At 45.3% G+C, this 13,079-nt stretch overlaps 1 pseudogene; it reads right to left on the bottom strand.

Moving 5' to 3' along the window:
• Positions 1–8,114: 8,114 nt before the first annotated feature.
• LOC139183411 (U6 spliceosomal RNA) lies at positions 8,115–8,213 on the bottom strand (annotated as a pseudogene).
• Positions 8,214–13,079: the final 4,866 nt, after the last annotated feature.

The following is a 13,079-nucleotide window of genomic DNA, read 5'->3' as shown; positions in this document are numbered from 1 at the left end:
GGATTTTGAGCATTTTCATAAATCCTCAGAACTAGTTCAAATCATCAGCTTGTACTTGACAGTTTTATTCCCTTGGCTCTAGGAAGGGAAAGTAAATCGAAGCTTGACTTCTCAGAACCTGACAAGAGCGTGTAATAAAGACGTTCCCTGAGGTGGAGGGCAGGCGTGGGGAGCCTCTCAGGTCTACCGCAGATTCAGGCTGCTCCAGGACACACTGCAAAATGCAGGAGTTACAAGATTGCCCAGCCCCACAGTGGAACATGTGAGCAGCTTCAAGCTGTGTCACTGCAGATGGAAAGGCTCTGAAAGGAGAGGACAGAATGAGAGGGAGATGGTCTACATGCAGGCTGGACTCCTTACAGGCAAAGGGAAGTAAGCAGCACAGCAATCACCCTGCAGCTGTTGTGGGCTGTGCAGCATTGTAACACTGAGACTCCCCAAAGCCCTGGAAGAGAGCTGGGCCCTCAACAGAGTTTGAACTAAAATGCGGTTTCAACATATGTGCTGATGTTGCCTCATTTCAAGTTTTAGTTTTTATTGATCCACTTGTTCGTGTGTGCATGCTTAGTCACTCATTTGTGTGACCCTATGTATTGAAGCCTGTCAGGCTCCTCTGTCTATGGGATTATCTCAGCAGAATACTTGAATGGGTTGCCATTTCCTTCTCCAGGGGCTCTTCCCGACCCAGGGATCAAACCAGTGTCTCCTGTGTCTCCTTGCATTAGCAGGTGGATTCTTCACCACTGAGTCACCAGGATTCAGTTGTAGGCCGGAAGAAATGCAAGAGCCACACAAGTTATACATTCTAAACAGTTCAGTTTGCCAGTTCAGTTTAGTCGCTCAGTCGTGTCCAACTCTTTGCAACCCCATGAATCGAAGCACGCCAGGCCTCCCTGTCCATCACCAACTCCTGGAGTTCACTCAGACTCACGTCCATCAAGTCAGTGTTGCATCCAGCCATCTCATCCTCTGTCGTCCCCTTCTCCTCTTGCCCCCAATCCCTCCCAGCATCAGAGTCATTTCCAATGAGTCAACTCTTCGCATGAGGTGGCCAAAGTACTGGAGTTTCAGCTTTAGCATCATTCCTTCCAAAGAAATCCCAGGGCTGATCTCCTTCAGAATGGACTACTTGGATCTCCTTGCAGTCCAAGGGACTCTCAAGAGTCTTCTCCAACACCACAGTTCAAAAGCATCAATTCTTCAGCACTCAGCCTTCTTCACAGTCCAACTCTCACATCCATACATGACCACTGGAAAAACCATAGCCTTGACTAGACAGACCTTTGCTGGCAAAGTAATGTCTCTGCTTTTGAATATGCTATCTAGGTTGGTCATAACTTTCCTTCCAAAGAAAAAGCATCTTTTAATTTCATGGCTGCAGTCACCATCTGCAGTGATTTTGGAGCCCCCCAAAATAAAGTCTGATACTGTTTCCACTGTTTCCCCATCTGTTTCCCATGAAGTGATGGGACCGGATGCCGTGATCTTCGTTTTCTGAATGTTGAGCTTTAAGCCAACTTTTTCACTCTCCACTTTCACTTTCATCAAGAGGCTTTTTTGTTCCTCTTCACTTTCTGCCATAAGGGTGGTATCATCTGCATATCTGAGGTTATTGGTGTTTCTTCCGGCAATCTTGATTCCAGCTTGTGTTTCTTCCAGTCCAGCGTTTCTCATGATGTACTCTGCATATAAGTTAAATAAACAGGGTGACAATATACAGCCTTGACATACTCCTTTTCCTATTTGGAACCAGTCTGTTGTTCCATGTCCAGTTCTAACTGTTGCTTCCTGACCTGCATACAGATTTCTCAAGAGGCAGGTCAGGTGTTCTGGTATTCCCATCTCTTTCAGAATTTCCCACAGTTTATTGTGATCCACACAGTCAAAGGCTTTGGCATAGTCAATAAAGAAGAAATAGATGTTTTTCTGGAACTCTCTTGCCTTTTCCATGATCCAGCGGATGTTGGCAATTTGATCTCTGATTCCTCTGCCTTTTCTAAAACCAGCTTGAACATCAGGAAGTTCACAGTTCACATATTGCTGAAGCCTGGCTTGGAGAATTTTGAGCATTACTTTACTAGCATGTGAGATGAGTGTAATTGTGGGGTAGTTTGAGCATTCTTTGGCATTGCCTTTCTTTGGGATTGGAATGAAAACTGACCTTTTCCAGTCCTGTGGCCACTGCTGAGTTTTCCAAATTTGCTGGCATATTGAGTGCAGCACTTTCACAGCATCATCTCTCAGGATTTGGAATAGCTCCACTGGAATTCCATCACCTCCACTAGCTTTGTTTGTAGTGATGCTTAATAAGGCCCACTTGACTTCACATTCCAGGATGTCTGGCTCTAGGTCAGGGATCACACCATCGTGATTATCTGGGTCATGAGGATCTTTTTTGTACAGTTCTTCTGTGTATTCTTGCCACCTCTTCTTAATATCTTCTGCTTCTATTAGGTGCATACCATTTCTGTCCTTTATCAAGCCCATCTTTGCATGAAATGTTCCCTTGATATCTCTAATTTTCTTGAAGAGCTCTCTAGTCTTTCCCATTCTGTTGTTTTCCTCTATTTCTTTGCATTGATAGCTGAGGAAGGCTTTCTTACTTCTTGCTATTCTTTGGAACTCTGCATTCAAATGGGAATATCTTTCCTTTTCTCGTTTGCTTTTCTCTTCTCTTCTTTTCACAGCTATTTGTAAGGCCTCCCCAGACAGCTATTTTGCTTTTTTCCATTTCTTTTCCATGGGGATGGTCTTGATCCCTGTCTCCTGTACAATGTCACAAACCTCATTCCATAGTTCATCCGGCACTCTATCTATCAGATCTAGGCCCTTAAATCTATTTCTCACTTCCACTGTATAATCATAAGGGATTTGATTTAGGTCATACCTAAATGGTCTAGTGGTTTTCCCTACTTTCTTCAATTTCAGTCTGAATTTGGCAATAAGAAGCTACCCCGAGTCCGAGGTCAGGGGCGGCAGCCGGGAGGACCAACCCCACATCCAAGGACCGGTGGCTGTGCGGGCGCAGGAGGGCCTAGAGGAGCTATCCCACACTGAAGGTCAGGAAGGGCAGTGGTGAGGAGATACCCCTAGTCCAAGGTAAGGAGCAGCGGCTGCACTTTGCTGGAGAAGCCGTGAAGAAATACCCCACACCCAAGGTAAGAGAAACCCAAGTAAGACAGTAGGTGTTGCAAGAAGGCATCAGAGGGCAGACACACTGAAACCATACTCACAGAAAACTAGTCAATTTAATCACACTAGGACCACAGCCTTGTCTAACTCAATGAAACTAAGTCATGCCCGTGGGGCAACCCAAGACAGGCGGGTCATGGTGGAGAGAGCTGACAGAATGTGGTCCACTGGAGAAGGGAATGGCAAACCACTTCAGTATTCTTGCCTTGAGAACCCCATAAACAGTATGAAAAGGCAAAATGATAGGATACTGAAAGAGGAACTCCCCAGGTCAGTAGGTGCCACTGGAGATCAGTGGAGAAATAACTCCAGAAAGAATGAAGGGATGGAGCCAAAGCAAAAACAATTCCCAGCTGTGGATGTGACTGGTGATAGAAGCAAGGTCCGATGCTGTAAAGAACAATATTGCATAGGAACCTGGAATGTCGGGTCCGTGAATCAAGGCAAATTGGAAGTGGTCAAACAAGAGATGGCAAGAGTGAATGTCGACATTCTAGGAATCAGCGAACTCAAATGGACTGGAATGGGTGAATTTAACTCACATGACCATTATATCTACTACTGTGGGCAGGAATCCCTCAGAAGAAATGGAGTAGCCATCATGGTCAACAAAAGAGTCCGAAATGCAGTACTTGGATGCAATCTCAAAAACAACAGAATGATTTCTGTTTGTTTCCAAGGCAAACCATTCAATATCACAGTAATCCAAGTCTATGCCCCAACCAGTAACGCTGAAGAAGCTGAAGTTGAACAGTTCTGTGAAGACCTACAAGACCTTTTAGAACTAACACCCAAAAAAAGATGTCCTTTTCATTCTAGGGGACTGGAATGCAAAAGTAGGAAGTCAAGAAACACCTGGAGTAACAGGCAAATTTGGCCTTGGAATATGGAATGAAGCAGGGCAAAGACTAACAGAGTTTTGCCAAGAAAATGCACTGGTCATAGCAAACACCCTCTTCCAACCACACAGGAGAAGACTCTACACATGAACATCACCAGATGGTCAACCAAAATCAGATTGATTATATTCTTTGCAGCCAAAGATGGAGAAGCTCTATACAGTCAGTTTGCCAAGAGCTTTGCAAATAAACCAGCCCTTCCCTGGCCCTTGTGCCTTACAGACCTGTGCCACTATGTAAGGATCCATGATCTCTCAGGATATTTCATCCTTTATGTGAAACACAGCAATTTAAGAAATAGGAAACATGTATTATAATTTGCAACCTGAATAAATACTGAATCTTACCTGAGCCCTGTTATCCTGGAAAACATTGGTGAGGATTAAGAAATCCCCCAGCAGCCTTTGCTTAATACTAAGACCCGTCCTTTCCTGGCCAATGTAGACAAGATGTCCCTTGTTCACTGTGACAAGGCCGGACATAGACCCTCATAATTTCCTTTCTTTGCCTCATAAATGATTAGCTGAACTGCTTGTCCCCACCAATAAATGCAACACAGTAATGTTAACCAAACTTTGGTTAAGCTCTCTCCTTCCTCTAGGTCCTTGAACTTTGGCCCACCCTCAGTGACTTCCCTGGTGGCTCAGATGGTAAAGCGTCTGTGGGAGACCTGGTTTCAATCCCTGGGTTGGGAAGAAAAATTATGGATTTGAATCTTGTGTTTTCTAAAAGTAGGGAAAACCTTCTTCTCAAGCTAATTATGACAATACTTTGGTAAAAAAATTGGCTTCCCTGGTTAAAGCGTCTGCCTGGAATGCAGGAGACCTGGGTTCGATCCCTGGGTCGAGAAGATTGCCTGGAGAAGGAAATGGCAACCCACTCCAGTACTCTTGCCTGAAAAGAATCTGCTTGCAGTGCAGGAGACACAGGAGATGCAGATTTGATCCCTGGGTCAGAGAGATCCTTCGGGAGAAGGAAATGGCAATCCAGTCCTGTATTCTTGCCTGAAAAATCCCATGGATAGAGGAGCCTGGGAGCTACAATCCATGAAGTCACAAAGAGTCAGACGTGACTGAACACACAGCACAACACACAGCTTCTGAGAATAGGGTCAAACATTCTCTAATCTACCATCCATTCACGCCACTCTTTTTTAAGTTCTTTTTTTTTTTTCTCCCAATTTATTTTTGACTGCACTGGGTCTGTATTGCTGCTCATTGGCTTTCTCTAGTGACGGCAAGCAGGGGCTACTCTCTAGTCGCGGTGCACAGGCTTCTCATTGCTGTGGCTTCTCTTGTTGTGGGGCTTGGGCTCTAGAGTTGTGTCACACAGGCTTAGTTGCTCTGTGGCATGTGAGACTTTCCTGGACCAGGGATTGAACCCATGTACCCTGCATTGACAAGCACATTTTTAACCACTGGACCACCAGGGAAGTCCTCACACCACTGTTTCATCCCACTTCCCTGAGTCTGGCTCTTCCCAGCCTTGTTTACTCCTCTCTATGCTGCTGCTAAGTCTCTTCAGTCGTGTCTGACTCTGTGCGACCCCATAGAGGGCAGCCCACCAGGTTCCCCCGTCCCTGGGATTCTCCAGGCAAGAACACTGGAGTGGGTTGCCATTTCCTTCTCCAAAGAATGAAAGTGAAAAGTGAAAGTGAAGTCACTCAGTCGTATCCAACCCTCAGCAACCCCATGGACTGAAGCCTTCCAGGCTCCTCCATCCATGGGATTTTTCCAGGCAAGAGTACTGGAGTGGGGTGCCATTGACTCCTCTGACTCCTCTCTATAACAGAGGGAAAATCTTTTTGCCCAACTCTAAGATGCTTGCAGCAAACCTATGTCACAGCCTTCTCTCACTGCAGTATTTTCCTTCCCCCCTTGCATAATCTTTTTGAGTACAAGTCTCTTACTAAGTCTGTAATAGATATGCTTTGGACAAACCAGAAATAAAAGAGAACCCTTTAACTTCATTTATGAGTAATCTTTTTTTCTTCTTTTTAATATTCTGATTTTATTTTCAAGTTGTCAGAAAAAATAAAAATATTATGTAATGAATACATTTAAAAAAATTTACTGGCATATAGTTGATTTACAATGTCGTGTTAGTTTCAGGTGAACAGCAAAGTGAATACATATATCCCTTCTTTTTTCCCATATAGGCTTTTCCCATATAAACTATTATAGAGTATTGATGGAGTTCCCTGTGCTATACAGTAGGTTCTTATTATCAGTAGTTATCTACTTTACATATAGTAGTAGTATATGCATGAGCATCTTCTGATAGTAGAAGTGTTTTTATAAACTGAATATTATTTGATTCTTCAGTCCCCTGATGGGTTTCCAGAGTGCATTGAGCATTGTGACCTCTGACAAATAATGAACTGGGTTGTTGTTGTTTAGTCACTAAGTTGTGTCGGATTCTTTTGTGACCCATGTACTGTGGTCCCGTCAGGATCCTCTATGGGATTTCCCACACAATAATACTGGAGTGGGTTGCCATTTCCTCCTCCAAAACAGGGTAGATTAGTCTAAGTTAAATGTCTATCATGGAGAAGGCAATGGCCCCCCACTCCAGTACTCTTGCCTGGAAAATCCCATGGATGGAGGAGCCTGGTAGGCTGCAGTCCATGGGGTCGCTAAGAGTCGGACACAACTGAGCGACTTCACTTTCACTTTTCACTTTCATGCATTGGAGAAGGAAATGGCAACCCACTCCAGTGTTCTTGCCTGGAGAATCCCCGGGATGGGGGAACCTGGTGGGCTGCCGTCTATGGGGTCTCGAAGAGTCAGACACGACCGAAGTGACTTAGCAGTAGTAGTAAATGCCTATCATGTGTTAGGCACTGTTGTAAGTGGTTAACATATGCTATCTCATTTCATTTTCCCAGTTTCCCAGTTTCCATGTACTATTTTTATTTTCTTTTACAAAAGAGGAAACAGGCACAGAGAAGTTAAATAACTTCTCCAAGGTCCCATGCCAGTGTGAATGGTAGACTTGAGCAGCACAGTCAGGTCAGTCTGAAGCCATGGTTCAGCCATTTAGATACCATGCCACAGGCTTCCCTCGGGATGACCTCCTAGGATGCTCCTTCTGACAGCAGGGAACCTGAGGATAAGAAGCATGTGGATGAAAACAAAAGTTTCTACCGCTGTCAGCTGGCAACCGGCCTGGCCCCCACAGCTGGGAACTGGTTTAGTACCTACCAATCACAAACCTTTTCTCAGAAAGGCACTGTCTCCTGAGAGCCCTCTGTGGAGTGAGACAGAGACCATTCTGCAACCATGCCTTCAGCACAAACCAAAGCAGCTCTTAGAAACCACTGCTGCTGCTGCTAAGTCGCTTCAGTCGTGTCCGACTCTGTGCGACCCCATAGACCGCAGCCCACCAGGCTCTCCCGTCTCTGGGATTCTCCAGTGTTCTTGCCATTTCCTTCTCTTAGAACCACAGAAACAACCAAACTCCGCGCCTCCTGCCCCGCGCCCTCACCCCCCCACCATTTCCTAGCTAACACGAGTAACTACCGCTTCCTTATGGTTCTTTTTGAATGAGGGCGTTAGCTTGATCCTGTTCCTGTCGTATCTTTGATGAAAATCATTAAGATACTCAATCACCAAATTACCCCTCCTTTCTGACCACACCTGGTCCAGAGCAAGCCTCACGCTGATGAACCGAAGTGAAGCTAAGTGAAGTTGCTCGGTCGTGTCCGACTCTTTGAGACCCCGTGGACTGTAGCCTACCAGGCTCCTCTGTCCATGGGATTTTCCAGGCAAGAGTACTGGAGTGGGTTGCCATTTTGAACTCTTCCCTAAATCATCTAACAGAAACCCAAACCCTTTTATGAGCCCCTCCCAATTCCCTCCTATCTATGCGGCACAATTCCATGGCATTTACAGTCACCCTCGCTTTATTTTTTATAGTGAAAAATCACAAGTTCAGAATTAAGTGCCAGGCGTTGTGGTTTTGACAAAGAGCGTTTCCTTGGGGGCTAAGACGCAAACGGTGTCTGGACGGTGGGGAAAGGCACAAAATATGGAACGCTTCAGGAATTCGCGTGTCATCCTTGCGCAGGGGCCATACCAATCTCTGTATCGTTCCAATTTTAGAATCAGATCAGATCAGATCAGTCGCTCAGTCGTGTCCGACTCTTTGCGACCCCATGAATCGCAGCACGCCAGGCCTCCCTGTCCATCACCAACTCCCGGAGTTCACTCAGACTCACGTCCATCGAGTCTGTGCTGCCAAAGCGAGACCACCCTTGCTTTGTTTGACTATTGGTGGGAACCTAAGGGGCTGGTGGCTTTAACGCAGGACTGTAGTCCGACTCGATGGACATGCGTAAGCTCTGGGATTTGGTACGGAAAGGAAGCCTGGAGTGCTGCAGTCCATGGGGTCACTAAGAGGCGGACCGGGCTGAGTGAACTGAACTGTAGTCCGCCGAGGGCCCAAGTTTGATGCTTTCCCATGCGCCACCTGGTGGTTACCTTATGCAATCGCAGGAACTTTCATCTGGGCTGCTTCCTCAAAGGCCACGCCTTTGCCCCTTTTCAGTTTACCATTCCTCCTCCTTCCCTTTCTTCCCCCTCGCTCTCTTTTTTAAGGCAGACGTTTTTGATTGTTTTCTTTTTTTGCCTGTATTGAGTCTTCATTGCTGCTCGGGCTTTTCTCTAGTTGTGGTGAGTAGGGCTACTCTCTAGTTGCGGTGGGAGGGCTTCTCATTGTGGTGGCTGCTAATTGTGGTAGCCTCTCTTGTTCTGCAGCCTGGGCTCTAGGGCGTACTGGCTTTAATAGTTGCAGCACATGGGCTCAGTCGTTGCAGGTCCCAGGTTCTAGAGCACAGGCTCTGTAGTTGTGGCCCTTGGGCTTAGTTGCTCTTCGGCATGTGGGCCTTCTCTGATCAGGGATTGAACCCCGTCTCCTACATTGGCAAGGCGATTCTTTACCACCCCCCACCCCATACACATCTGTCCCCAACCCCCGCCCCCGCTGGAAAAGGCTTTATTTCCTTTGGGATAGTGTGAATGGTTGACCATACTGAACAAGTTCCTCTAACTTACTTATCTTTGACTTAATTTCACCAGCTGGGGAATCTCAAGCTTCAGCCTTTACCATCCCTGCGCTTTCTCTGTATACCTGAAACGGAGGAAGGGTCAGCAGAGGCCTCCGTGGGTACAGTTAGGCTCCGTCTGGGGGAATAGGAGCTCCAGAAGCATCATCTCTACCACAGCTTCTCTTCCCAGAGTTTACACCCTTGAAATAAGGGATAAACTGCTCAGGTAAATTATTGTTTTAATATTCCCAAATAAGAGGCACAAAAGTCACCAGAAATATTCTGGGCTAGTGCAGAATATTGGCTTTACATTTAAAAGTTTATTTTTGTTGTGACTTTTATTACCTATAATAAAACGTGTCCTATATAATAATGCATGGCTGTGGCCTAGGTGAAGTAACGACAGCAGCATGTTTCTTTTTTTTTTGTCATATAAATATGTTTATGGTGTGGAAACTCAAATAATCATGATGATATGACTGCAGAAGACTAAAAGCAATGACCACTCTAGACAGTGACACAGTAATGAAAAAGGTTGGCATCGTCATGTAAGAACTTCCATTATAATTACACCACAAGAGGTTTCTAAGATGTTGTGATTGGAGCACATTAATAGACTTTCCTATGACACTGCTTTAGCTACTTCCTAAGGCAATCCTCTCCTATGGTAAAACCGATATGATTTTTAAAAAAAATCAGATTTGTATTTTTTAAAAGATATTTTCAGGTTATTTTAGAAAATACAAAACCAGTTTTACTTGATTAAATGATAGGTACTTTTAGTACATGATGTGGTTTTTCTAACACTACTGCAAAGGCTGACTTTTATATGTCAGTTTTTTTAATTAAAATTTTTTTTTAATTTGGCTGTGTCACATGGCTTTTGGGTCATGAGGCTTGTGGGATCTTAGTTTCCCTGCTGCTGTCACTTCAGTTGTGTCCGAGTCTGTGCAACCCCATAGATGGCAGCCCATCAGGCTTCCCCATCCCTGGGATTCTCCAGGCAAGAACACTGGAGTGGGTTGCCATGTCCTTCTCCAATGCATGAAAGTGAAAAGTGAAAGTGAAGTCGCTCAATCGTGTCCGACTCTCAGCGACCCCATGGACTGCAGCCCTCCAGGCTCCTCCATCCATGGATTTTCCAGGCAAGAGTACTGGAGTGGGGTGCCATTGCCTTAGTTTCCCTACCAGGGATCAAACATGCCCCTTGCAGTGGAAGCTCGAGGTCCTAACCACTGGACTGCTGGGGAATTCCCTATATATCACTTTTAAAGTTCCACAAATAATTCATTGATAAAGAAATCCTCATTGAAAAAAATCAAAATTCAGAAAAATACAGGTTAATGGTAAAAGTCACCCATCAATCCCAACCCTTCCCCTGAATCTCACTCCCCTTCCTTAGAATGACAACTACTACCGTTTTTGTGTGCTCCCTTCCAGAGCACTTTTTTTTTTTTTTGGCATTTACATTCACATATATGCACATGTAGTAATAGTATTTCTTTCATATTAAGGTGTTTCAGATACATAGTTATCCTATTTAATCCCTGTAGAGGAGGCAAAATTTTACCTAACCTTTGGGTGAAGAATTGATGTTTTCGAATTGTGGTACTAGTGAAGACTCTTGAGAGTTCCTTGGACTGCAAGGAGCTCAAACCAGTCAATCTTAGAGGAAATCAACCCTGAATATTCATTGGAAGGGCTGTTGCTGAAGCTGAAGCTCCAGTACTTTGGCCACTTGAGATGAAGAGCCTTGTTGGAAAAGACCCTGAAGCTGGGAAAGATTGACGGCAAAAGGAGGAGGGGGGCGGTGGAGGATAAGATGGTTAGATAGCATCACCAGCTTAATCGACATGAATTTGAGCAAATTCTGGGAGACAGTGGAGGACAGAAGAGCCTGGTGTGCTACAGTCCATGGGATCGCAAAGAGTACGGCACGACTTAGTGACTGAACAACTTAGAGTTTTCATCTGGGCATTAGATTTAAATTTGCATGAGGAGATTAACCAGAGAAAAGCATACATATTTATTTAGTATAATTTTAATGTGACAGGAAAGCCCTCATAAGGAAACAAAGACCTAATGAACAAAGACAGGTAATTGTGGAAAACTAACTAAAATAAACAGGGAGGCTAAAGAAACATAAGAGTTATTTTAACAAGGTCTTTTTGCACAGAAGTCTCTTGCCTTCACCTTCCCACCCTTGATGATAAGGTTGTTTCCTTTCAGTAGGAGGACATCTCTCATAGGCTGGTTTCCAATTCCAACAGTGTGTGTGTGCTCAGTTGTGGCCAACCCCCTGGACTGTAGCCCGCCAGGCTCCTCTGTCCATGGGATTTTCCAGGCAAGAATGCTGGAGTGGGTTGTTGCTTTCTCCTCCAGGGGATCTTCCCTACTCAGGGATCGAACGCGAGTCCCCTGTGTCTCCTGTATTCAGGGTGGATTGTTTACTGCTTGAGCCATCGGGAAAGCCATAGGGCAGTTTATCTCCCGCTTTTAGGAAGAAAAGAGAGCTGGTCAGCTCACTTGCTGTGTACCTTTAGCTCAAAATAATCCTCAGGCCAAAGTGGCCTGTTTTGAGTTGGCATTCTCTGGCACCCTTCATCCTCACAACTGCCTTTGAGGCTGTGCCATTAGTTACCCAAGTACAGAGAATACACAGTCCATGGAATTCTCCAGGCCAGAATACTGGAGGGGGTAAGCTTTCCCTTCTCCGGGGGATCTTCCCAACCCAGGGATCGAACCCACATCTCCTGTATAACAGGCGGATTCTTTACCAACTGAGCTATCAGGGAAGCCACCAGCTCAAAATAATCCTCAGGCCAAAGTGGCCTGTTTTGAGCAGGCATACTCTGCCGCCCTTCATCTTCACCACCACCTCTGAGGCTGTGCTATTAGTTACCCATGTACAGATAAGGACCAGAATCACAGAGGAGGTCGCAGTTCAAGTTGCACCACTGGTGAATAGTGAAGCCAGATTTTGAGCTGTCTGGGCTCAGTGTCCCAAACTCTCAATCTCAACTCTGTATCATCTTCCAGTGGCAAGTTCAATATTACCCCAGCTGCTTTTTGGTTTTAACCACAGGAGTTGAGTGGGCTACATGCTTGCTGCTATGTGGATTTTCAGTGGTTACTGATGAGACTGCAATGGTGGTCACCCGGGAACTTTGTGCAGCAGAATCCAGGCTGTTGCAAAGCTTCACTGTGGTATAAACACAGTAGGAACACAGTACAAAGTGCTGCTAACTTGAAGCAACAAATGCAGTGGGTGAAACTACTGAGCCATGCCAAAACAGGAGAAGCCAGAGGGCGGTGACAAAAACCAGTCAGTTCAGTTCAGTTGCTCAGTTGTGTCCAACTCTGCAGCCCCATCGACTGCAGCACACCAGGCTTCCCTGTCCATCACCAACTCCCAGAGCTTCCTCAAACTCATGTCCATCAAATTAGTGATGCCATCCAACCATCTCATCCTCTGTCGCCCCCTTCTCCTCCTGCCTTCAATCTTTCCCAGCATCAGGGTCTTTCCCAATGAGTCAGTGCTTCACATCAGGTGACCAAAATACTGAAACGTCAGCTTCAACATCAGTCCTTCCAATGAATATTCCAGATTGATTTCCTTTAGGATGGACTGGTTTGATCTCCTTGCAGTCCAAAGGAATCTCAAGAGTCTTCTCCAACACCACAGTTCAAAAGCATCATTTCTTCAGTGCTCAGCTTTCTTTATAGTCCAACTCTCACATTCATACATGACCACTGGAACTAGACGAACCTTTGTTGGCAAAGTAATATCTCTGCTTTTTAATATGCTGTCTAGGTTGGTCATGGCTTTTCTTCCAAGGAACAAGTGTCCTTTAATTTCATGGCTGTAGTCACCATCTGCAGTGATTTTGGAGCCCAGAATAATAGTCTGTTTCCACTGTTTCCCCATCTATTTGCCATGA

Source organism: Bos indicus, chromosome 5 (assembly GCF_029378745.1).
Source record: "Bos indicus isolate NIAB-ARS_2022 breed Sahiwal x Tharparkar chromosome 5, NIAB-ARS_B.indTharparkar_mat_pri_1.0, whole genome shotgun sequence".
NCBI lineage: Eukaryota > Metazoa > Chordata > Mammalia > Artiodactyla > Bovidae > Bos > Bos indicus.
Note: the sequence above shows the minus strand (reverse complement) of the source record. Positions and strands in the feature narration are given on the sequence as shown.